The sequence below is a fragment of the Somniosus microcephalus genome, chromosome 4 (genome assembly GCF_052327205.1).
Source record: "Somniosus microcephalus isolate GS21.2 chromosome 4, FLI_Smic_1.0, whole genome shotgun sequence".
NCBI lineage: Eukaryota > Metazoa > Chordata > Chondrichthyes > Squaliformes > Somniosidae > Somniosus > Somniosus microcephalus.
This window is the reverse complement of record NC_140990.1, coordinates 325256910-325279447: the sequence shown is the minus strand read 5'-3', so window position 1 is coordinate 325279447 and position 22538 is coordinate 325256910.

Below are 22538 nucleotides of genomic sequence, written 5' to 3'. Positions count from 1 at the left end.
TCATCCCTGTGCTCGCAGACCTACATTGGCTCCCGGTCCGGCAACAGCTCGATTTAAAAATTCCCAGCCTTGTTTTGAAATCCCTCCATGGCCTCGCCCCTCCCTATCTCTGTAACCTCCTCCAGCCGTACAACCCTCCGAGATCTCTGCACACCTCCAATTTTAATAGCTCCACCATTGGCTGCCGTGCTTTCAGCTGCCTACCTTTCCTCCATTAAAACGCTCTTTAAAACCTACCTCTTTGACCAAACTTTTGGTCATCTGTCCTAATGTCTCCTTATGTGGCTCAGCATCAAATTTTGTTTGATAATTGCTCCTGTGAAGCGCCTTGGGACATTTTATTAAGTTCTAGGCACTAAATAATTGCAAATTGTTGTTGAAAATTCAGGAAAGTACATTTTTTAAAAATTGACCTTTTTGATGGCGGTCATCTAGCAATCCATAAAGGACCCGCTGGTTAGGCTGCTTTAGGCCCCCAAAAACAGACTGCCATGTGCACGGCACAGGCTGCAGCCAGTCGCAATCCAATTTCGCAAACAGGCTTGAAGTGGGCGTTAGGCCCCAACATCTGCATAGGTAATGGACCGAATGCTAGTTTCAAGTGGGCGAGCCCTGGGTACCCTAGCCAGTTTGGCATGCTGCACCCTCGCAGCGCGGATCGAGCGTGCGCATGCCACACGCCATATTGGGCCCTTCAGTGGCCGTTTTTTCACCCTTAGTTTCTAGGCTGTGGATCCAAAATCCTGGGAGGATTTCAAAAATAAAAGCTGGACGCTATGATGGGAAAAGTTTCCAAACTGGTGAGATAAAATAGCTGAGTGTCCTTCCTCAACCATATCGAGTCTTTTTTTCTTGTGAGGGCAGCAGGTCTGTGTGGAACAATGGAGAGTTTGGGTTGATTAAATATTCTTCAAGTCTGGTTGTTTTACCATTACGAATCAGAACTTTAATTATGAGGACAGGTTGCATAAGCTTGGCTTGTATTAGGACGAGGGGGCAAAGTCTAAAAATTAGAGCCAGGACGTTCAGGAGTGAAGTTAGGAAAACCTTCTGACATGAATCAGTCATTCATGAAAGAAAGACTTATGAAATAATACCGAGTGGCCTGCGGGTGGCGCTGTCCAGGGAGAGTATAAATACTTGGGCACGGGCCCAGCTTGCGCAGGACATTCTTAACAGGAACTAGTGAAGGACACAAATGTTGTAAAACAGTTGATTAAAGCTTTGTTTAACGCTTAGACCAAGTGCCTAGTAGTTTTCTTACATCACCTTCTACACACAAAGGGTGGTACAAGTTTGGAACTCTCTTCCACAAACAGCAATTGATAACATAAGAACATAAGAACATAAGAAGTAGGAGCAGGAGTAGGCCATACAGCCCCTTGGGCCTCCTCTGCCATTCAATAGGATCATGGCTGATCCGAACCTAGACTCACGTCCACTTCCCTGCCCGCTCCCCATAACCCGTAATTCCCTTATCAGTTAGGAAACTGTCAATCTCCGTTTTAAATTTATTTAATGTTGCAGCTTCCACAGCTCTCTGAGGTAGCAAATTCCATAGATTTACTACCCTCTGAGTGAAGAAGTTTCTCCTCATCTCAGTTTTGAAACGGCAGCCCCTTATTCTAAGATTATGCCACCTAGTTCTAGTCTCACCCATCAGTGGAAACATCCTCACCGCATCCACCCGATCAAGCCCCCTCACAATCTTATATGTTTCGATAAGATCGCCTCTCATTCTTCTGAATTCCAATGAGTAGAGGCCCAACCTACTCAACCTTTCCTCATAAGTCAACCCCCTCATCTCCGGAATCAACTGAGTGAACCTTCTCTGAACTGCCTCAAGAGCAAGTATATCTTTTCTTAAATATGGAAACCAAAACTGTACGCAGTATTCCAGGTGTGGCCTCACCAGTACCCTGTATAACTGAAGCAAGACTTCCCTGCTATTATACTCCATCCCCCTTGCAATAAAAGCCAAGATTCCATTGGCCTTCCTGATCACCTGCTGTACCTGCATACTAACCTTCTGTGTTTCATGCACCAGGACCCCCAGATCCCTTTGTACTGTAGCACTTTGCAGTTTCTTTCCATTTAGATAATAACTTGCTCTTTGATTTTTTCTGCCAAAGTGCATAACCTCACACTTTCCAACATTATATTCCATCTGCCAAATTTCTGCCCACTCACTTAGCCTGTCTATGTCCTTTTGCAGGTTATTTATGTCCTCCTCACTCACTGCTTTCCCTCCCATCTTTCTATCGTCAGCAAACTTGGATACGTTGCACTTGGTCCCTTCCTCCAAATCGTTAATATAGATTGTAAAGAGTTGGGGTCCCAGCACTGACCCCTGCGGAATACCACTAGTTACTGATTGCCAACCCGAGAATGAACCATTTATCCCAACTCTCTGTTTTCTGTTAGATAGCCAATCTTCCACCCATGCCAATATATTACCCCCAATCCTGTGATTTTTTATTTTGTGTGGCACCTTGTCAAATGCCTTTTGGAAGTCCAAATACACCACATCCACTGGTTCCCCTTTATCCACCCTATTTGTTACGTCCTCAAAGAATTCGAGCAAATTTGTCAAACATGACTTCCCCTTCATAAAACCACGCTGACTCTGTCCTATTAAATTATGCTTATCCAAATGTCCTGTTACTGCTTCCTTAATAATGGACTCCAACATTTTACCAACCACAGATGTTAGGCTAACTGGTCTATAGTTTCCAGCCTTTTGTCTACCTCCCTTTTTAAATAAGGGCATTACATTAGCAGTTTTCCAATCTGCTGGGACCTTTCCTGAATCCAGGGAGTTTTGGAAAATTACCACCAATGCATCCGCAATCCCTAGCGCTACTTCAGGTCCAGGGGATTTATCCGCCTTAAGTCCCATTATCTTACCGAGTACCATCTCCTTAGTGATTTTAATCATGTTAAGCTCCTCCCCCCCTATAGCCCCCTGTTTGTCCAGTGTTGGGATATTTTTAGTGTCCTCTACTGTAAAGACTGATACAAAATATTTGTTCAGCGCAGTTGCCATCTCCATGTTCCCCATTACTAATTTCCTGGTCTCATCCTCTAAGGGACCAACATTCACTTTAGCCACCCTATTTCTTTTTATATAACTGTAGAAACTCTTGCTATCTGTTTTTATATTTTTTGCTAGTTTACTTTCATAATCTATCTTCCCTTTCTTAATTAATCTTTCAGTTATTCTTTGCTGGCTTTTAAATTCTTCCCAATCTTCTATCCTCCCACTAGATTTGGCTACTTTATATGCCCTTGTTTTCAGTCGATACTATCCTTTATTACTTTACTTAGCCACGGATGGCTGTCTTTTCTTTTACGCCCCTTTTTCCTCAGTGGAATATATTTTTCTTGAAAGTTGTGAAATATCTCCTTGAATGTACACCACTGCTCCTGCACTGTCTTACACCTTAATCTATTTTCCCAGTCCACTTCAGTCAACTCTGCTCTCATACCTTCATAATCTCCTTTATTTAAGCTTAGTACGCTGGTTTGAGATCCAACTCTCTCACCCTCCAACTGAATTTGGAATTCAACCATGTTATGGTCACTCATACCAAGGGGATCCTTTAATAGGACATTTTTTATTAATCCTGTCTCATTACACAGGACCAGATCTAAGATTGCCTGCCCCCTGGTTGGTTCAGTAACATACTGCTCAAGTAACCCATCCCCAATGCACTCTATGAACTCTGCCTCAAGGCTGCCCTGCCCAATTTGATTTGTCCAGTCAGTATGAAAGTTAAAATCTCCCATGATTATAGCTGTTCCCTTATTACAAGCCCCAATTATTTCCTGATTTATACTCCAACCAATAGAGTTGCAACTGTTAGGAAGCCTTTAGACTACGCCCACTAGTGACTTTTTCCCCTTATTATTCCTTATCTCCACCCAAACTGTTTCACTATCCTGATCCTTTGACCCAATATCATTTCTCACTATTGCAGTGATTCCATCCTTTATTAACATAGCCACCCCACCTCCCTTTCCTTCCTGTCTGTCCTTCATAATAGTCAAATACCCCTGGATGTTTAGTTCCCAGTCATGGTCACCTCGTAGCCATGTTTCTGTAATGGCCACCAGATCATACCCATGTGTAGTTATTTGTACCGTCAACTCGTCTATTTTGTTATGAATGCTGCGTGCATTCAGATAAAGAACATTTAAATATGATTTGTGACAATTTATTCCTGCTTTTACCCCCTTTACTACTTTACCATTACCTTTATATATTCTGTCCCTTCCTGACACGCTCTGGTTTTTAATTTCCCCACTGCTACTTTGCTCTATTGCCTTCTCCGCTGACATTTTTATTTTTCGCTCTCTTGAAACCTCCCCCCCACTAATTAGTTTAAAGCCCTCTCTACAGCCCTAGTTATTCAATTCGCCAGGATTCTAGTCCCAGCACTGGCTAAGTGAAGTCCGTCCCAACGGAACAGCTCTCTCCTGTCCCAGTACTGATGCCAGTATCCCAAGAAGCAAAACCCATTTCTCCCACACCAGCCTTTGAGCCACGCATTTAACTCTCTGATTTTATTTACCCTAGCCAAATTTGCTCGTGGCTCAGGTAGTAATCCAGAGATTATTACCCTTGTGGTTCTGCTATTTAATTTGGCCCCGAGCTGCTCATACTCCCTCAGCAGAACCGCTTTCCTTGTCCTATTTATGTCGTTGGTACCAACATGGACCACGACAACTGGATCCTTCCCCTCCCACTCCAAGTTTCTCTCCAGCCCAGAGGAGATGTCCTTAACCCTGGCACCGGGCAGTCAACACAACCTTCGGGACTCTCGCTCTCAGCTGCAAAGAACCCTATCTATCCCCCTTATGATACTATCCCCTACCACTACAACATTTCTTTTTACTCCCCCCACTTGAATGGCCCCCCGTTCCACGGTGCTGTGGCCAGGTTGCTCATCCTCCCTGCAGTCCCTGCTCCTGTCCTCACAGGGAGTAAGAGCCTCAAACCTGTTGGACAAGAGCAAGGGCTGCGGCTCCTCCAACACTACCTCCTGGATCCCCGTACCTGCCTCACTCATAGTCACACCCTCCTGTCCCTGACCACGGACTACATCTGAAATAGTTAATCTAATTGGTGTGACTACATCCTGGAACACAGAGTCCAGGTAACTCTCCCCCTCCCTGATGTATCTCAGTGTTTGAAGCTTGGACTCCAGCTCATCAACACAGAGCGGGAATTCCTCGAGCAGCCAACACTTACTGCAAATGTGATCACCGTGAGCATCAATGGTTTTCACCAGCTCCCACATATTGCAGCAGTAACACATCACCTGCTCTCCCATTCTATGTAATTAATTAAATTTATTAATATTATTTTTAAATACCCTCTGCCCCGATTCTAGATGATGAATATCACACCTTAGAAACTATAAACCACAGAGTTTAAGTTTAAAAAGAGAGAAATACTCACCAACCAATCACTTACCTGCTTTCTGATACTATGTCAATTGTTAATTTGAAATCTGAGATTGATAGATTTTTGTTAACCAAAGGTATTAAGGGATATGGAGCAAAGGCGGGTATATGGAGTTTGGTCGCAGATGAGCCATGCTCTCATTGAATGGTGGAACAGGCTCGAGGGGCTTAATGGCCTACTCCTGTTTCTAAGTATTCCCTTGAGTATAGAAGATTGAGCGTCGATCTGAGCGCGGTGTTTAAAATATTAAAAGGATTTGATAGGGTAGATACGGCAAAACTATTTCCTCTGGTGGAGGAATCAAGAACAAGGGGACATCATCTTAAAATTAGAGCTTGGCCATTTAGGGTCAAAATCAGGAAGCGCTTTTTCACACACAGGGTAGTGGAAATCTGGAACTCACGGTGGCATAGTGGTTAGCACTGTTGCCTCACAGCGCCAGAGACCCGGGTTCAAATCCGGCCTCGGGTGACTGTCTGTGTGGAGTTTGCACATTCTCCCCGTGTTTGCGTGGGTTTCCTCCCACAGTCCAAAGATGTGCGGGTTAGGTTGATTGGCTATGATAAAAAATTGACCCTTAGTATTAGGGGGATTAAATACGTGGGGTTACGGTGATAGGGTGGGATATGTGTTGGTGTAGGGGTTACGGGGATCGGGTGGGATATGTGTCGGTGCAGGCTCGATGGGCCGAAATGGCCTCTATCTGCACTGTGGGGTTTCTGTGATTTCTGTGATTTCCCCCCAAAAAGCTGTGGATGCGAGGGGTCAATTGGAGCTTTCAAGACTGAGGTCGATAGAGTTTTGTTAAGTAAGGGTATCAAGGGATATGAGGAAAAGGCAGGCAAATGGAGTTGAGGTACAGATCAACCATGATCTAATTGAATGTCGGAGCAGGCTTAAGGGGCTGAATGACCTACTCCTGTTCCTAATGTTCCCAGATGAAATAGTATAGGGGATATTGTACACAGTCTGTTGAAAGCAAGGCGATCGATGGGCCAAATATTCTATTCTCTCTCTATCCTTTCTTATGTTCAATAACAGGCCAGTTCAAACAAGAGTACTCTTTTACCCCTTTCATTTTGTGTGCAAGACAATTTTTTTGAAGGCCATACATGCCAACCATCCAAATTTGGCACAGACAGTCAGATTTTGGTGGCATTGGTATAAAATCAGCACAGACGTGTTTCCCCCTCAGCGCCACTCCCTGATGCCTACCTCCTGCTGCTATAAGAGACTAAATGCCACTGCACAGTATGGGTGGGAATTCATGCAAGATCAGGAGTTCCCAGCCACAGTGGTGTCCAATCTTTAACAGCCGCAATTTCTTACAGTAGGAATCCCAAAGCAGCCTTAGAAGATTGGAAAGAATCCAGGATTGTCGCTTTGAAGGAGGAGCTGCCAAGAGCAACACTGAGGCAGGGATAACCTAAGCACCAAAGTTAGTTAAGATAAATATGATAGTAATTTTTTTACAATGTATACGTCATGTGGACATCTCATGAAACATTCTTTTGGTGTATAACTTGTGATGTAAGAAAACTACTAAGCACTTGGTTCGAGTATAAAACAAGACTTTAATCAACTGTTTCACAACCGTGAGATTCTAGTTACATCTCTAGTTCCTGGTTACAGAAACATCCTGAGCAAGCTGGGCCCACGCCCGAGTATTTATACTTTCCTTGGACGGCGCCACCAGCTGGCCGCCCAGTGTTATCTCATGAGTCATTTCGACATGAAAGGTAAGATTCATGACAACTTGCATTTTAAATTTGGCAGGGTTGTCCTTGGTCTCACTAGAGGGAGTCCCGTCTACATTTGAAATATTCAGTCAGCCAACTGGATTTTAAATTCTGGCCATATGATTGGACATGGAAATTTAAGTTTGCGAATCAAATGACTGGATTGTTACACAACTATCAGGTCTATGACCGGATTGCTGATTCTTTTTTATTCATTCCTGGGATGTGGGCGTCACTGGCAAGGCCGGCATTTATTGCCCATCCATAGTTGGCCTTGAGAAGGTGGTGGTGTGACGCCTTCTCGAAGCACTGCAGTCTGTGTTGTGAGGGTACTCCCACACATTGCTGTTAGGGAGGGTGTTCCAGGATTTTCCAATTCAGGATGATGTGCGACTTGGAGGTGATGTTGTTCTGATGTGCCTGCTGCCCTTGTCTTTCTAGGTGGTAGAGATCGCGGGTTTGGCAGGCTACAACATGAAGGGAGCCCTATAAAATGACCTCTCCGGCACTCCGTTCCTGCGAGTGCGGCTCTTATGAGTTTAAACATTAATGACATGCATTATCCTCATTCACCAAAGGACGACTGGGTGGCATAGTGGGTTAGCACACTGTCCTTTCACCTCTGGGACTCCCGCTGAATTAAGTATAGATTAATGAGATGTAAGTTACCTCTCGCTGGTGGCTGGACAGATCCAAGATGAAATGTGCCATCCACGTTATTATTAACTCCAGACTCATCTATTCCAATCCTCTCCTGGCCGGCCTCCCACGTTGCACCCTCCATAAATTTGAGTTCATCCAAAAACTCTATTGCCCCGTGTCCTAACTCACACCGAGTCCCGTTCACCCATCACCCCCTGTGCTCACTGCCCCGTGTCCTAACTCACACCGAGTCCCGTTCACCCATCACCCCCTGTGCTCACTGCCCCGTGTCCTAACTCACACCGAGTCCCGTTCGCCGATCACCCCCTGTGCTCACTGCCCCGTGTCCTAACTCACACCGAGTCCCGTTCACCCATCACCCCCTGTGCTCACTGCCCCGTGTCCTAACTCGCACCGAGTCCCGTTCACCCATCACCCCTGTGCTCACTGCCCCGTGTCCTAACTCACACCGAGTCCCATTCACCCATCACCCCCTGTGCTCACTGCCCCGTGTCCTAACTCGCACCGAATCCCGTTCACCCATCACCCCTGTGCTCACTGCCCCGTGTCCTAACTCACACCCAGTCCCGTTCACCCATCACCCCCTGTGCTCACTGCCCCGTGTCCTAACTCACACCCAGTCCCGTTCACCCATCACCCACTGTGCTCACTGCCCCGTGTCCTAACTCACACCAAGTCCCGTTCACCCATCACCCCCTGTGCTCACTGCCCCGTATCCTAACTCACACCCAGTCCCGTTCACCCATCACCCCCTGTGCTCACTGCCCCGTGTCCTAACTCGCACCGAGTCCCGTTCACCCATCACCCCCTGTGCTCACTGCCCCGTGTCATAACTCACACCAAGTCCCGTTCGCCCATCACCCCCTGTGCTCACTGCCCCGTATCCTAACTCACACCCAGTCCCGTTCACCCATCACCCGCTGTGCTCACTGCCCCGTGTCCTAACACGCACCCAGTCCCTTTCACACATCACCCCCTGTGCTCACTGCCCCGTGTCCTAACTCACAACCAGTCCCGTTCACCCATCACCCCCTGTGCTCACTGCCCCGTGTCCTAATTCGCACCGAGTCCCGTTCACCCATCACCCCCTGTGCTCACTGCCCCGTGTCCTAACTCACACCCAGTCCTGTTCACCCATCACCCCCTGTGCTCACTGCCCCGTGTCCTAACTCACACCGAGTCCCATTCACCCATCACCCCCGTGCTCACTGCCCCATGTCCTAACTCACACCGAGTCCCGTTCACCCATCACCCCCTGTGCTCACTGCCCCGTGTCCTAACTCACACCCAGTCCCGTTCACCCATCACCCCCTGTGCTCACTGCCCCGTGTCCTAACTCGCACCGAGTCCCGTTCACCCATCAACCCTTTTCTCACTGCCCCGTGTCCTAACTCGCACCGAGTCCCGTTCACCCATCACCCCCTGTGCTCACTACCCCGCGTCCTAACTCGCATCGAGTCCCGTTCACCCATCACCCCCTGTGCTCACTGCCCCGTGTTCTAACTCACACCCAGTCCCGTTCACCCATCACCCCCTGTGCTCACTGCCCCGTGTCCTAACTCGCACCAAGTCCCGTTCACCCATCATCCCTGTGCTCACTGCCCCGTGTCCTAACTCACACCAAGTCCCTTTCACACATCATCCCCTGTGCTCACTGCCCCGTGTCCTAACTCACACCCAGTCCCGTTCACCCATCACCCCCTGTGCTCACTGCCCCATGTCCTAACTCACACCAAGTCCCGTTCACCCATCACCCCCTGTGCTCGCTGCCCCGTGTCCTACCTCGCACCAAGTCCCGTTCACCCATCACCCGCTGTGCTCACTGCCCCATGTCCGAACTCACACCGAGTTCCGTTCACCCATCACCCCCTGTGCTCACTGCCCGGTGTCCTAACTCGCACCCAGTCCCGTTCACCCATCACCCGCTGTGCTCACTGCCCCGTGTCCTAAATCGCACCAAGTCCCGTTCACCCATCATCCCTGTGCTCACTGCCCCGTGTCCTAACTCACACCAAGTCCCTTTCACACATCATCCCCTGTGCTCACTGCCCCGTGTCCTAACTCACACCCAGTCCCGTTCACCCATCACCCCCTGTGCTCACTGCCCCGTGTCCTAACTCACACCAAGTCCCGTTCACCCATCACCCCCTGTGCTCGCTGCCCCGTGTCCTACCTCGCACCGAGTCCCGTTCACCCATCACCCGCTGTGCTCACTGCCCCATGTCCGAACTCACACCAAGTTCCGTTCACCCATCACCCCCTGTGCTCACTGCCCGGTGCCCTAACTCGCACCGAGTCCCGTTCACCCATCACCCCCTGTGCTCACTGCCCCGTGTCCTAACTCACACCAAGTCCCGTTCACCCATCACCCCCTGTGCTCACTGCCCGGTGTCCTAACTCGCACCGAGTCCCGTTCACCCATCACCCCTGTGCTCACTGCCCCGTGTCCTAACTCACACCGAGTCCCATTCACCCATCACCCCCTGTGCTCACTGCCCCGTGTCCTAACTCGCACCGAATCCCGTTCACCCATCACCCCTGTGCTCACTGCCCCGTGTCCTAACTCACACCCAGTCCCGTTCACCCATCACCCCCTGTGCTCACTGCCCCGTGTCCTAACTCACACCCAGTCCCGGTCACCCATCACCCACTGTGCTCACTGCCCCGTGTCCTAACTCACACCAAGTCCCGTTCACCCATCACCCCCTGTGCTCACTGCCCCGTATCCTAACTCACACCCAGTCCCGTTCACCCATCACCCCCTGTGCTCACTGCCCCGTGTCCTAACTCGCACCGAGTCCCGTTCACCCATCACCCCCTGTGCTCACTGCCCCGTGTCATAACTCACACCAAGTCCCGTTCGCCCATCACCCCCTGTGCTCACTGCCCCGTATCCTAACTCACACCCAGTCCCGTTCACCCATCACCCGCTGTGCTCACTGCCCCGTGTCCTAACACGCACCCAGTCCCTTTCACACATCACCCCCTGTGCTCACTGCCCCGTGTCCTAACTCACAACCAGTCCCGTTCACCCATCACCCCCTGTGCTCACTGCCCCGTGTCCTAATTCGCACCGAGTCCCGTTCACCCATCACCCCCTGTGCTCACTGCCCCGTGTCCTAACTCACACCCAGTCCCGTTCACCCATCACCCCCTGTGCTCACTGCCCCGTGTCCTAACTCACACCGAGTCCCATTCACCCATCACCCCCGTGCTCACTGCCCCATGTCCTAACTCCCACCGAGTCCCGTTCACCCATCACCCCCTGTGCTCACTGCCCCGTGTCCTAACTCACACCCAGTCCCGTTCACCCATCACCCCCTGTGCTCACTGCCCCGTGTCCTAACTCGCACCGAGTCCCGTTCACCCATCAACCCTTTTCTCACTGCCCCGTGTCCTAACTCGCACCGAGTCCCGTTCACCCATCACCCCCTGTGCTCACTACCCCGCGTCCTAACTCGCATCGAGTCCCGTTCACCCATCACCCCGTGCTCACTGCCCCGTGTTCTAACTCACACCCAGTCCCGTTCACCCATCACCCCCTGTGCTCACTGCCCCGTGTCCTAACTCGCACCGAGTCCCGTTCACCAATCACCCCCTGTGCTCACTGCCCCGTGTCCTAACTCACACCCAGTCCCGTTCACCCGTCACCCCCTGTGCTCACTGCCCCGTGTCCTAACTCGCACCGAGTCCCGTTCACCCATCACCCCCTGTGCTCACTGCCCCGTGTCCTAACTCACACCGAGTCCCGTTCACCCATCACCCGCTGTGCTCACTGCCCCATGTCCGAACTCACACCGAGTTCCGTTCACCCATCACCCCCTGTGCTCGCTGCCCGGTGTCCTACCTCGCACCGAGTCCCGTTCACCCATCACCCGCTGTGCTCACTGCCCCATGTCCGAACTCACACCGAGTTCCGTTCACCCATCACCCCCTGTGCTCACTGCCCGGTGTCCTAACTCGCACCGAGTCCCGTTCACCCATCACCCCCTGTGCTCACTGCCCCGTGTCCTAACTCGCACCAAGTCCCGTTCACCCATCACCCCCTGTGCTCACTGCCCCTGTGTCCTAACTCGCACCCAGTCCCGTTCACCCATCACCCATGTGCTCACTGCCCCGTGTCCTAACACACACCGAGACCCGTTCACCCATCAACCCCTGTGCTCACTGCCCCGTGTCCTAACTCACACCCAGTCCCATTCACCCATCACCCCCTGTGCTCACTGCCCCGTGTCCTAACTCGCACCGAGTCCCGTTCACCCATCACCCCCTGTGCTCACTGCCCCGTGTCCTAACTCACACCCAGTCCCGTTCACCCATCACCCCCTGTGCTCACTGCCCCGTGTCCTAACTCACACCGAGTCCCGTTCACCCATCACCCCCTGTGCTCACTGCCCCGTGTTCTAACTCACACCCAGTCCCGTTCACCCATCACCCCCTGTGCTCACTGTCCCGTGTCCTAACTCGCACCAAGTCCCGTTCACCCATCATCCCTGTGCTCACTGCCCCGTGTCCTAACTCACACCCAGTCCCGTTCACCCATCACCCGCTGTGCTCGCTGCCCCGTGTCCTACCTCGCACCGAGTCCCGTTCACCCATCACCGGTTGTGCTCACTGCCCCATGTCCTAACTCACACCGAGTCCCGTTCACCCATCACCCCCTGTGCTCACTGCCCCGTGTCCTAACTCACACCGAGTCCCGTTCACCCATCACCCCCTGTGCTCACTGCCCCGTGTCCTAACTCACACCGAGTCCCGTTCACCCATCACCCCGTGTGCTCACTGCCCCGTGTCCTAACTCACACCGAGTCCCGTTCACACATCACCCCCTGTGCTCACAGCCCCGTGTCCTAACTCGCACCGAGTCCCGTTCACCCATCACCCCCTGTGCTCACTGCCCCGTGTCCTAACTCGCACCGAGTCCCGTTCACCCATCACCCCCTGTGCTCACTGCCCCGTGTCCTAACTCGCACCCAGTCCCTTTCACACATCACCCCCTGTGCTCACTGCCCCGTGTCCTAACTCGCACCGAGTCCCGTTCACCCATCACCCCCTGTGCTCACTGCCCCGTGTCCTAACTCGCACCGAGTCCCGTTCACCCATCACCCCGTGTGCTCGCTGCCCCATGTCCTAACTCACACCGAGTCCCGTTCACCCATCACTCGCTGTGCTCACTGCCCCGTGTCCTAACTCACACCGAGTCCCGTTCACCCATCACCCCCTGTGCACACTGCCCCGTGTCCTAACTCACACCAAGTCCCTTTCACACATCACCCCCTGTGCTCACTGCCCCGTGCCCTAACTCACACCAAGTCCCTTTCACCCATCACCCCCTGTGCTCACTGCCCCGTATCCTAACTCGCACCGAGTCCCGTTCACCCATCACCCCCTGTGCTCACTGCCCCGTATCCTAACTCGCACCGAGTCCCGTTCACCCATCACCCGCTGTGCTCACTGCCCCATGTCCTAACTCGCACCGAGTCCCGTTTACCCATCACCCCCTGTGCTCACTGCCCCGTATCCTAACTCGCACCGAATCCCGTTCACACATCACCCCGTGCTCACTGCCCCGTGTCCTAACTCGCACCGAGTCCCGTTTACCCATCACCCCCTGTGCTCACTGCCCCGTGTCCTAACTCGCACCGAGTCCCGTTCACCAAACACCCCCTGTGCTCACTGCCCCGTGTCATAACTCACACCAAGTCCCGTTCACCCATCACCCCCTGTGCTCACTGCCCCGAGTCCTAACTCACACCCAGTCCCGTTCACCCATCACCCCCTGTGGTCACTGCCCCGTGTCCCAACTCACACCCAGTCCCGTTCACCCATCACTCCCTGTGCTCACTGCCCCGTGTCCTAACTCACACCCAGTCCCATTCACCCATCACCCCCTGTGCTCACTGCCCCGTGTCCTAACTCACACCCAGTCCCGTTCACCCATCACCCTGTGCTCACTGCCCCGTGTCCCAACTCACACCCAGTCCCGTTCACCCCTCACCCCGTGCTCACTGCCCCGTGCCCTAACTCACACCCAGTCCCGTTCCCCCATCACCCCCTGTGCTCACTGCCCCGTGTCCTAACTCACACCCAGTCCTGTTCACCCATCACCCCCTGTGCTCACTGCCCCGTGTCCTAACTCGCACCGAGTCCCGTTCACCCATCACCCCCTGTGCTCACTGCCCCGTGTCCTAACTCGCACCGAGTCCCGTTCACCCATCACCCACTGTGCTCACTGCCCCGTGTCCTAACTCGCACCCAGTCCCGTTCACCCATCACCCTTGTGCTCACTGCCCCGTGTCCTAACTCGCACCGAGTCACGTTCACCCATCACCCCCTGTGCTCACTGCCCCGTGTCCTAACTCGCACCGAGTCCCGTTCACCCATCACCCCTATGCTCACTGCCCCTTGTCCTAACTCGCACCGAGTCCCGTTCACCCATCACCCCTGTGCTCACTGCCCCGTGTCGTAACTCACACCCAGTCCCGTTCACCCATCACCCCCTGTGCTCACTGCCCCGTGTCCTAACTCACACCGAGTCCCGTTCACCCATCACCCCCTGTGCTTACTGCCCCGTGTCCTAACTCACACCGAGTCCCGTTCACCCATCACCCCCTGTGCTCACTGCCCCGTGTCCTAACTCGCACCGAGTCCCGTTCACCCATCACCCCCTGTGCTCACTGCCCCGTGTCCTAACTCGCACCGAGTCCCGTTCACCCATCACCCCCTGTGCTCACTGCCCCGTGTCCTAACTCGCACCGAGTCCCGTTCACCCCTCACCCCCTGTGCTCACTGCCCCGTGTCCTAACTCACACTGAGTCCCGTTCACCCATCACCCCCTGTGCTCACTGCCCGTGTCCTAACTCACACCGAGTCCCGTTCACCCATCACCCCCTGTGCTCGCTGCCCCGTGTCCTAACTCGCACCGAGTGCCGTTCACCCATCGCCCCCTGTGCTCACTGCCCCGTGTCCTAACTCACACCAAGGCCTAGAAATTCAGTGGCCTGCGCCACCAGTTTGCGCCCAAAGAGGGCTTTTGCGCCACTGTGCAAACCTACCGCGATATTTAGCGGGGCGCTAATGGCGGCGTTAGCCAGTAGCGCTGCGCCGCCACCGATGACATCATCGGTGTGCGCAGCGCCCCGCTGGCCATATTTGGTTGCTGCCGCCTCCCCCGCGCCGGCCGCAAACAGCGACCGGTACACGGGGCCTACCTGTGCCGGTAGTGGGGCGAGTTAAGGTGGAGGTGCGGCCGGCCGCTTTTTCGGCGGCCGCCTGCCCGCACCTCCGTCCCCGGCCTCCTTCACCACCCCCCCGCGGCATTGCCGGCTGTTTCCAGAGAGCCCGGCACTTCTCCTTGGTGCCGGGCTCATTTGCCGGCACTCGCGAGCGGGGATCGCGCTGTTGCAGGCCCCTCCCCCTTAAGAATGAGAGGAAGGCCTGCAGTACCGCAGGCTGCCGTGCCGCAGCGGGTGGCGCTGTGGCACTTTGCAAGCCGATATTTAGTTTCAGCGCCCCAAGCGGGGCGCCGAAACCCTTGTTTAGCGGCCGGCTTCCACTTGGGGCGCTGAAACTGAATATCCCGCTGGCGCAAGTGGCTCCGCGCGCAGTGGTAATTCCGGCGCCCAGGCGAGCTGAGCGCCCCTAACTGAATTTCTAGGCCCAAGTCCCTTTCACACATCACCCCTGATCTGCCTACGCTGACTTAAATTGGCCCCTGGTCCACCAACGGCTCAATTTAAAAAATCTTATCTTCGTTTTCAATCCCTCCTTGGCCTCACCCCTCCTTACCTCTGTAATCTCCTCCAGCCCTACAAACCTTCGAGGCCCTCTGCGTTCCTCCAACATTGGCTTCTTGTGTTTCTGCCATTTCTTTCACCCCACCATTGGCGGCCGAGCCTTCAGCTGTCTGGACCCTAAGCTCTGGAAATCCCCCCCACCACCACCCCCCCCACCAACCCACCAAATCTCCTTGCCTCTCTACCTTTCTCTCCTCCTTTAAGACACTCCTTAAAACCTACCTCTATGACCAAGTGTTTGATCACCTGTCCTAATGGCTCCATCTGTGGCTCGATGTCAATTTTTGACCGATTACGCTCCTGTGCAGCGCCTTGGGACATTTTGCTACGTTAAAGGCGCTATATAAATGAAAGTTGTTGTTGTTATCTTCATGCACTCTCAGCCCAATTCAGCTCTGCTGAAGGATCCACATCTGAAATATGAACTTCTTTGTACTCTCCACCGACCTTGCCTGACCTGCTGAGGGTTTCCATTATATTGGCCCAGAAATTCCGTTGGCAGGCCTCCCGCGGGGAGAGGGCTGCGATCCTGAAAAAATCTGCGCCTGGACCGGAGGGCTCCCGGGAGGCGCAGAATTCCGTTGATGTGCCTCCTCAAACTGCCGGTGCGCAGGGCCCGCGTATCCCAGGGACGCAGCTAGTTCGCAGCGTCCCTGGGATCACGTGGGCCATGGGGAGCCAATCAGAGCAGGGAATCTCCATTCATAGATTTGACAGGAAGACCTGTCAAATCTATGAATAGAGATCAGCCCCAAAACATAAGTAAAACTTCAAATACATTTTTTTTAATCACATTTTTAAAATGACTATAAATTACATAAATTAACTATTTTAAACAAAAATTTAAATTTTTGAAAAAATAATTAAAGTTTTTAACGGGACTAAAAATAAACTTACCTTTCTTTAAAGTATTTTAAAATGATAAATCAGTGGGAAAAAAAAATTCTTTTACTTTCTTCACCTCTTACCTTGTTAAAAGCAGGCCTTGCGCCGAGGAGCTGTCGGCTATACACCTGCTTTTCCAGGCGCAACTGTTTCTGACTTACCTGGACTGAAGCAAATGTTGAAAAAACGGAACTTGCAGCCGTACGCGCTGCCTCTCCGGCGCAGGTATTTGACCTGCCGAGCCCTTTCTTTGAAGAACGGAAGTTCCGGTTCCCAGTGCATGCGCAGTGCATGCGTAAAACCGGCACTTCCGTTGGCCCTACGGGTGAGTACACAGTGCGTACACACCCGTAGGGAACGGAATTTATGGGCCATTCTGTTTCTGTTTCCAATTCCTAATGACATGGGCCCACATCACAGACTTGGCAATCTGACTTACAGAGGTGACAAGGATGGCGAATTTAGGCAACAGAAGGGGATACTTTTCTCAGGTGCTTGAGGTACATTTTTGGACCAGACTAAAGGGAGCTCCATTCTGCGTCCAACCGTGTACCTCACCTGGATTGTTCGATGCTGACACTGGTTGCGTGGATTTGGAAAGAGTTTAATTACCCAGCTCTACCATCCCTCATCTTGACTGGCATTTAAAAAAATAAAATAATTCACAACCAAAGGAAGCGTTGCAGGTATATCTCATTTCAATTCCTATCTACTTATGTAAAAGCTTCAACTTGGTTCAGTTGGTAGCACTTTTACCCGAGTCAGAACGTTGTGGGTTCAAGCTTCACTCCAGACTAAACACGTAGCAGTAGAATTTCCAGAGCGTTCTCCCAATCTTGCGCCTTAACCTTCGAGAAACGTCCTAAATGGCCATTTAAGTAATTTTTCTGAGTTCTTCTGTCAAAGTTACAGCAGGAGTTCGGGAGGACACCCATATGGAAATAATATAGGCCGACAATGCAGAATTGAGGGAGTGCTGCCTTGTCAGAGATGCAGTCCTTGAAATAAGACATTAAACTAAAGCCTGCTGTTCCAGTAATCCCATGGCACTATTTGAAGAAGATTAACTGGCAATGAATCTCATTTGTTGTTGGTGGGAGACTGCTGTGCCCAAATTGGCTGCCATATCTGCCCACATAGCACGACTGGCTTACACTTCAAAAATAACACGTCATTTCTGCTTTGTAGAGTCCCGAGGATGACATGAGGTGCTAAATAAATGCTCATTTATTCTCTCTTTCTAAAACATTTGGCAGTGTTTGTACTGATCAATTGAGCAACATCAGTGCTGGGGAATGGAAAAAATGTCACTACTTCTTCCCCCAGCTGAGTTAGCATCAGCCACTGGCAAATCGAGTGCAGCAGGCCTCAGCTGTTCTTTAAATCACCCTCTACACCACTTCAACAGCATCCCTTTTCACCAGCCTTGCAACAACACCCTACATCACGCATTCCCATCCTCTCTTTGAGCCAGTTGGTCCATTAATAGATTCATTTTCCAACTTTTTACTCTACTGGTGAAAATATCAGAAATGTGTGTACAGTCTGCGTGTGAATTTTCCAACCGTTTAAGTTTGTGGCCAATTTTAATCTTCATCATCTCGGCTGGCGATCTAGCAGAGCAGATCATCCTCCCGTTATAGAGCCTGCCCGATTTTCATTTCATCGGTCTCCATGTCATGAAAATTAGTTGCCTTCTATCAAGGTGGTGCCAATCCGCTCCATCAGATTGCAGCCTGGGTGTAGAAGATCAAAAGAGGCTCATAGACGTCCTCTCTAGGAGGGATGTGATGCGCTATCAATTACTCAAAAGACTGAGGTTAAGCGAGTAACTAACAGGCTTTTATTAACAAGAGAATGAAGGTGTGCCTCGAGTGGTCGACCAGTCCAGAATACAGAGGGACTGTGGAGCAGTCACCTTTATACCCGGACTCGTGGGAGGAGTCAGCCGAGGCATGTACAGACATGTACACAGTGGAATACAAACACACACACAGGCAGGTATAACAGTAGTTTACCACATTCACCTCTTGTTAATAAAATTGATGCGCTATCAATTACTCAAAAGACTGAGGTTAAGCGAGTAACTAACAGGCTTTTATTAACAAGAGAATGAAGGTGTGCCTCGAGTGGTCGACCAGTCCAGAATACAGAGGGACTGTGGAGCAGTCACCTTTATACCTGGACTCGTGGAAGGAGTCAGCCGAGGCATGTACAGACATGTACACAGTGGAATACAAACACACACACAGGCAGGTATAACAGTGGTTTACCACAGGATGTCAGTGTAGACGTGGGTCCTCATGGCCCCACTGATGTGCAGCAAGGTGCTCTCCAGCTCCTTGCTAGCAGGGAAGTGCGGGTGGCCCATGAGAGGGATGATGGTGAGAGGGAATATGGAAGTGGGGGCTCCTCTCAAAGCGCTCACACTTCTCCCCCGTTGCCACCCCCTCAGTCAGAGCCCCAGATGCCTCCCTGGACAGCGATGGCCGAGCCTGCCCCTGCACAGTCGCAGGAGGAGCAGACTTTGGCAGGGCCATCACAGGCTTCAAAACCCAGAGGATGACCGCCAAAGGTGTCTAAGCAGTTGCAGCAGGGAAGTGAGCAGCCTGCCTCGACCTCTGCTGAAGCCACAGGGGTAGCACCTCGTAGAAGCACGCGTAAGAGAAAGATCAAACACAAGTAGATTCACAAGGGTAGTCATTTGAATGTTTTATAGGCTGTTGATATGAAGTTACAGTTTATTTAATGTGAACCATAAATGTTTTTCTTTTCAAAACTTTCAGGTCTGGACAAATTTGTGTGCACCATTGGAAGTGGCTTAGTTAGTTGGAGTGAAGAATCAGACATAACTTTACCTCCAGCAATGGTGGTGACTGTGCATGGAATGGCTTGGTCATTGTAGGGATGCTTAATTGTGTGGCTGTGGGGTGTTGCCAACCTGGCGCAGCACGTGGCAGCCATATGGGTGTACTGCGTAAAGTTCAGTAAATCGGGCCATGATGAGGCCATCCCTGGCCTCCCAGGCAGCAATGTGCTTGGGTACTGGTGGGATCTGGACTGCAGGTTCCTCTTGCTCCTGCTCCTCCTCATCTTCCGGCTGATGCTCCTCCCCTTCCTGCTCCTCCTTCTCTGAAGAGGCTGTGCGCTCAGTGCCTTGCTCCTCATGCAGCGTTAATCCTCGCTGCTGCGCTATGTTGTGCAGGGCGCAGCAGACCACGATGATTCTGCCGATCCTGGCTGGTGCGCACTGAAGTGCTCCTCCAGATCTGTCAAGGCATCTAAATCGCATTTTCATGCCTATGCATTTTCTGCTCTATGACACATCTGGTGGCGATGTGGCAGGCATTCATTATAACGCTCCTCAGCCTCAGTATTTGGCCTCGTCAAGGGTGTCATGAGCCATGTTTTCAGTGGCTAGCCCTTGTCTCCAAGCAGCCAGATGGAAAGACTGTTTGGAAGAGTGAAGAGCTGAGGGAAGGTGGACTGGCGCAAGATGAAAGAGTCATGACAACTGCCAGGGAATCTGGCACCCACATGCATGATGATCTTCCTATGACTGCAGATGAGCTGCACATTGAGGGAGTGGAAGCCCGTGCGATTGACAAAGACTCCTGGGATATGATGGGGTGCCCTGATTGCCACATGTGTGCAGTCAATGACACCCTGCACCTGTGGGAAGCCAGCCAGAGCGGCAAAGCTGAGCGCCCGCTCAGTAACACTGGCTTCATCAGTGGCAACGTTGATATAATAGCAAAATACTGCGGATGCTGGAAATCTGAAATAACAACAGAAAACACTGGAAAACCTCAGCAAGCCAGGCAGCATCCGTGGAGAGAGAAACAGAGTTAACGTTTCAGGTCAAAGACCTTTAGTCAGAACAGGAAAAAAGCAGGAAAAGTTGATATAATTGTCTGACTTGTCAAAGAGGGCATCGGTGACCTGTGTGATGCATCTGTGGGCGGCCGACAGCGAGATGCCGCAAATGTCTGCTGCAGATCCCTGGAGGGAGCCAGAGCTGAGGAGGTTGAGGGCACTGGTGACTTTGACAGCCACTGGTAAGGCATGTCTACCCGCTCCTCTGCAGGTCTTGCTCCAGCAATGTACAAATGCCTGTGACGACCTGGTGCAATAACCTGACCCTCCTTTGGCACTGCTGCCTGTATACCCTGTGTTGGGGGTATCGCCTCCAGTATGGTGTAGCCCTGTGCTGATGCCCTCTGTCCTGTGGAGCATCAGGGCATCGAGGAGAAGATTGGTGGTGTTGCTGTTGGTGCTGCTGATATGCCTTGTGCTGCTGGTGTTGGGGCTCATCGTGGTCAGAGTCTGAGGACCAAGGTGAGACATCTAGGCAGATGGAAGAGATGGCAGGTGAGGTAGAGATGACAGAAGTAAGCTATCAATGGTGAGAGAAGTTCTTCCAGTGAGGTGGCACTGGATGGAGACTTTGCTGGAAAGACTTGCAGCATGCAGAAAGCTCAATCTCTGCAAGGAATGTCATCGGCAACAGCTTCTGCCTGAGGAAAGTGATCAGCTGTCACGTGGGAGCTTTTATACTACACTTGATGCTGTCTACTAATCAACTGGAGCAATGGCCACTCAACTCCTGCCTCAGGTTGACAGACGTGGTTCCCGAGCTGCGTGAATCCTGTGGCCGTGCAGAGAAATTTAAAATGATGGGGGGTAGTGCCTGTAAACTATCTGATAATGATTTCAATTAGGTCGCCCGCCTCTGCCGGTCGGGTTGCTTCTGTGATGAAATATGCCATTCATCAGGCACTGTATTCCCTGTGTTTAGTTTAGTTTCAGTTTCATTTCCTTACCTGTATTGTATTGTGTGTAGGGCTCCGCCCATACCTGGCCCCTACTTAAGCAGGCCCCAGCGTGTCTCACAGCAGTACAGCAGATCTCTGGATGAGAGACACTTCTCCAATGTGTATTACTTTCTGAGTTAATAAAAGCCTTGCTTTGCTCCGTTAACGTCGAGTCTCGGATTCATTGAGGCACATCAATTTTATTAACTCAATTTTCAACGCAATGGACCAACTCTTGAAACCCGAACGTTTGGATTTGGACCCGCATGCTTCGGACGCATCGGCACGATTCGGACACTGGTTTAAGTGTATGGAATTCTTCCTGGACAATTCCGCAGCCATCACAGGTGCTACGGACGCTGAGAGTATGAAACTCGGAATCCTGCGGAATTGGGTAAGCCACCGGGTTTACCCCCTCATCCAAGACGCCGACACGTACCCGGCCGCCTGCGACATCCTAAAGGCGCATTACCAGCAGCCTACAAACGAGGTGTACGCTAGGCATCTGCTCGCTACTCGCACACAGCGACCTGGGGAATCGCTGGATGAGTTCCTAGTCACCCTGAAAACGCTTGGCAAAGACTGCAAGTGCCAAGATGTAAAAGCCGCAGTGTACACTGACGAGCTTGTTCGTGATGCCTTTATCGCAGGCCTCAGCTCCACTTACATCCGGCAGAGACTACTGGAAAAAACGGGATTGGACCTGAAACAGGCTGTGGACACAGCGCGATCCCTGGATGTGGCCCAGAGAAACTCGGACGCCTACTCTTCGGCCCGCGCTGCCCACGCCGCCACGTGTGCACCAAGGGCGCCGCCATCTTGGAAGGCATCTTCCCCGCCCGGCAGCCCGACACCGTCGGGGCCCCGCTCTCCCCCCAGAAGCCCTACGACAGCCGCGACGCGTCGGGGCCCCAACTGCTACTTCTGCGGGCAGCCGAAGCACATCAGAAACCTGTGCCCGGAGAAAGGCACCACCTGCTTTAAGTGCGGTAAGAAGGGGCACTTCAGGAAGGTGTGCAGAGGGAACCCCGCTGGAAAACCCGCCACCGCCGCGTGTGCGCCGTGGGAGTGGCCATCTTGGACGCCATCTTGCCCGACCTCGTGGGGTCCGCCATCTTGTGAGCAGACAGCGTGGACGCCATCTTGTCTCGATCAGGGCCCTACAGTGGCA